The sequence below is a fragment of the Punica granatum genome, chromosome 2, assembly GCF_007655135.1.
Source record: "Punica granatum isolate Tunisia-2019 chromosome 2, ASM765513v2, whole genome shotgun sequence".
Taxonomy (NCBI): domain Eukaryota; kingdom Viridiplantae; phylum Streptophyta; class Magnoliopsida; order Myrtales; family Lythraceae; genus Punica; species Punica granatum.
The window spans coordinates 10984444-10989341 of record NC_045128.1 but is presented as its reverse complement, the minus strand read 5'-3'; the positions used below and the strand labels follow the sequence as shown (position 1 = coordinate 10989341).

General features: G+C 42.9%; 1 pseudogene; it reads left to right on the top strand.

The window, feature by feature from the left end:
• On the top strand, positions 1 to 623 carry LOC116193646 (annotated as a pseudogene).
• The last annotated feature ends 4275 nt before the right edge of the window (positions 624 to 4898 follow it).

The window sequence follows — 4898 nt, the reverse complement described above, 5'->3', positions numbered from 1 at the left end:
ATGCTCTATGTGGAGAGGGATAAAGCATGGTCGGTTCAGGGCGCTCACCCGATGATTGAACGCTGGGACAAGAGTCTGTCGTTGGAGGAGATTAACTTCGACTCAGTAACTTTATGGATCCAAATCAGATGCATCCCGCTTGAACTGCTATACAAAGAAAACATCATTAAATTAGCCAAAGAGCAGGCAAAGTGCTGGAGATAAACTGGAAAGACTCACCAATTCTTCCGAAATGGTTTGTCATGTCGAGAGCACTGGTCAAGGTGTTGATCTCCAAACCCCTCTGGCTTGGACGATTCATTAGTAGGAAAAGAGGAAAGCCAACCTGGGTTTACTTCAAATACGAGTACCTCAAGACATTCTGCTACGACTATAGCACCCTCAGGCACAATCAAGCTCACTGCCAGTCATACGTACCGATAACCCCCAACCTCTATGGCCCGTGGTTGAGATTCGACAACCAATCTGACCTAACGCCACCGCAGGTCTCCGCCACCCAAATAGAAACGCCAGCCGCAGCCTCCGAAACCTACTCCCCAGAGCCTGAATCCCCTCCTGAACCCAAAATCAAAGCGCGACTCCCCAGAAACCGCGATACAGTACCAGCATCAAGGCTCACCTGACAGATAAAAGTGACAGCTCCCCACGCGTCAATGCTGCAAAAGGAATGTACCCCCACCAGTCACTCAATTTTCCAATTGTTGAAGACCTGGAAAAGGTTGCAGTGGCCTTTGACTTCTTGCTCCACCGCTGCCAAGTCACACCGTACACCATTAGGAAGAAAATGGGATAGGAACGGGCACTGCAAATCATCTCCACTGACCCTTTATACTCGGGCCTCATAAAATTACAATACAACATACAAGCCCAGCTCCTCAAAAAAAGCATCCGAAGCAAAAGCCCAATTCCGGGCTCAGCGGAAACCCAAGTAAACCACTCCGCAAAAGCCCAGTTGTCGCCTATGTTCTTAGCCCAAAAGACTAGCCATACAACTTCATTAGCAGCCCAGACCCAGGAGCAAATCGGCCCAAAGCCCTAGCACAGCCCCATAGGAAAAATGCAAAGAACAGCGGGGAAATTTCTCAATGTAGAGACATGAAACTGGAAGATTTCACAATCTCTTTCACACGAAGGAAGTGGAAAAATGAAATATCGATGGAAGAATTCCTCAACTTTTCTGCCTCTTACTCCAAGATCCTCAACAAGATGGCAAGGACGATCGGACATCAGGCCCACATGGACTGGACCACAATGCATATCGGACCTTGGCATCCAGGCGACCAGACTTTTGGAGTACATTCTCCAATAGAGGCACAAAATTACGATGAAAAAATGGACGAGGAAGCTAACGCGGAAGACATACACATGGCCGAGGAGGCGAGCCTTATCAAGCCCCCGAGACAACCATGAGTTTACTAGCCTGGAACTGTCGGGGAATTAGGGGAGAACCGACAATTCGAGCTCTGTGTCTCCTTATCCGGAAGCACTGTCCTAGTATAATTTTTCTGTCCGAAACAAAGTCCAACTCAAGCCATTGTAATAAATAGCACGACATTGCAATCTTGAAGGCATTTTCTCTGTCGATTCTTCGAATGCATCAGGTGGAGTATGTTTACTTTGGAACACTGAGCTGAAGGTTAATATTCTTAAATCATTCCCATATTACATTCATCCTATTGTAGCGCATCATGTTTTACCTGCTCTTTGGATTCTTACAGCAGTGTATGGCCGACCTTATAGGCATGAAAAACCTATGTTTGGGCTGACTTAACAAATCTTGCAAACTCCATTGATTGCCCATGGTTGATTATAGGAGATTTTAATGAAATTTGTGCTACATCTGATAAAATAGGAGGGCGTACTTATGCATCATCTTCTCGTTCCTTCCTTGATAACTTCCTCAATCAATCGGGTTGCATTGATTTTGGCTTCTCTGGTAATCCTTTCACTTGGAGAAATAAAAGAACGGGCCTAGCCTCTATAGAGCAATTGCTAATGATTTATGGAGGACCACATTTCCAAGGGCAGGAGTTTTCCATCTCCCACGAATACGATCTAACCATAATCCTATTTTATTAAAACTGTGGATGGACTCCTCACACAAACCTAAACCCTTTCGATTCGAGGAAGCTTGGACTCGGGATAAATCTAGTAAAGACATAGTCAACAATGCATGAAATAAAACAGTTAATGGTTCAAAGGCTTTCTAGCTCACTTCTAAAATCAAAATAGTTAAAAGAGATCTTAGGACTTGGAACAAAGAAGTGTTTGGATATTGTGATACTAACATTGCAGGAATCATGGAGAAACTTGAAGATATCCAAGGTAAGGATTCCACAACCAAGATAAAGGAACAAGAAGAAAAATTCCTCGCAGACCTCGAAGAAAATCTCATCAGGAAGGATCTTATATGGCGGCAAAAATTAAGAGAACTCTAGATGAAGGAGGGAGACAGAAACTCCAAATTCTTTCATCTCTCTACTATCATCAGACAAAGATCAAACAACATTGCAGCCATTAAGGATAGTAATAGGGAATGGTGTCAAGATTACGAAGGGATAGGAAACTTTTTCCTCAGGAATTTCCAAGAACTCTTCCATACCTCCCACCCATCCATACCCAATGACATGGAAGGACTGATCAACCAAATCATCACAAGGACCGAAAATGAGAGCTTAATCCGCATTCTAGACGACAAGGAAATTCTAATGGCTCTAAATTCAATTCCAAATCTCAAAGCCTAGACCAGACGAAATCTTATCGTTGTTCTACAAACACTATGAAGAAACAGTCAAGCTACTCATCCTCTCAACAGTAAAGAGTTTCTTTAACTCAAATCACATACTCAAGGAGTAGAACAATGCATTTATCTCCCTCATTCCAAAGTTCCAAGGAGCCTCCACTTTCAAATACTTCAGACCCATCAGTCTATGCAATGTGAACTACAAAATGGTTTCAAAAATCATTGCCAACAGACTTAAGCCACTCCTCCACAAGATCATCTCCCCCAACCAAACCGCTTTCACTGAAGGGAGATGGATCAATGAGGATGGCCTCCTAGCTCAAGAGATCCTCCACACAATGAAGAAAATGAAGGCACACAGAGGTTGGGTTCGACATGAAAATTGTCTTTATGAAGGCTTTGATAAAATAGAATGGAGCTTTATCATCAAAATCCTTGAAAAGTTAGGTTTTCATCTGACCTTCATATCATGGATCCATCAATGTATCAAAACATCAACCTTCTCCATCCAACTCAATGGCTCACCTCACGGCCACTTCTCACCGTCCAGAGGTCTAAGGCAAGGAGACCCTATTTCACCTTACTTATTTGTCAAATGTATGGAAATACTGTTTTAACTCCTCTACAAGGCTGAAGCAAACGACGAAATTAAAGGTATACAGATAAGTCGAGGAGGGTCGCAGATCTCTTATCTAATGTTTGCAGATGACCTCCTTATTCTCTCAAAAGCCACTGAAGCAAACATCTCAGCCATAAAAAGCACCCTTGACAAATTTTGCGACTGGTCGGGCTAAGAAGTCAATTGCCAAATCGGGTCTCTTCTTCTCCAAGAACACCACGCCAAACTGAAGAAGAAATGCGAAAACCATCCTAGGAATGAGGAAACTAAAGGAAGATGCAAGATACCTGGGCAATCCACTGTTCATCAAAAGGAAAAGGAAAGAATCATTCCAATTCCTCATTGATAAGATTAAAAGTAAGCTTGCAGCATGGAAGACAAAAGCATTTTCCTGGGCGGGTAAAGCCACTTTGATAAAATCCATGGTCAATATTACCCCGATTTACACCATGTCACGGTTTCGACTTCCAAAATCCACATTGAATACCATAGACAAAGTGACAAGACGATTCTAGTGGGGCACTAACAAAGAAAAGGGTAGTTTCTATGCTCCAAAAAACTGGGATACCATATGCCAACTGAGAGCAAAGGGAGGCCTAGGCTTCCGAAGAGAAAAAGACTCAAACAAGGCAATGCTTTCTAAAATAGCATGAGCGCTCACAAAAGGCAACGACAGCCTTGCGGGTAAAGCTTTCAAGGCAAAGTATGGTAACTTTCTAAACTCCTCCAACCACTCATCCACTTCACCAATATGGAAAGGTCTCCAATGGTGCAAGGAAATCATCAAGGTAAGTACTTGCTTTTTTTGTAGGAAATGACTCTACAATCTCAGCTTGGCTTGATCCATGGATCCAAGGTATGAACAATCACAAACCCTCTCCTAGACTAAATGCAGTACAAGACCCAGACCGAAAGGTACGCGACCTGATGCTCTTCCATCCAAAGCGATTGAATGTTCCGCTACTCACAAGTCTCTTTGAATAAGAAACAGTGTAGACATACTAAAGATCCACTTGTCCCAAGAAGACCTCGAAGATTCAGCAAAATGGACCCCAAATACATCAGGGAAGCATTCGTGAAATCCTTCTACCTCATGGATCAATAGAATAGATTCCAAGGTCATAGTGGAATAGTATGGAAGGCCATTTGGAATCTAAAAATTCATGAACGCCTTAAACTCCACCTTTGGAGAATAGGAAGTGAAAGCCTCCCCTAGTTTGGTAAAGAAGACACCCCCTGTCCCCTTTGTCAAACCAGCTTCGATAAGATATATCATCTCTACGGAGATTGCATCTTCTATCGTGTTGCATGAGAGGAATCACCCTGGGATTTGCAATCTAGCATTATCCCAAACATTAGTGCAAAGGATCTTATTAACTTTGTTGCTTGCCCTCCATCTACTCTTCTATCTAACATTCATAATAAGACCGAGTTTTCTCTATATGCATCTATCATTCTTTATTACTTGTGGATCTCACGCAATGATGTCTTGCATACATGGAAACCAACAGGCCTACACGAAGCCACCAAAAGGAT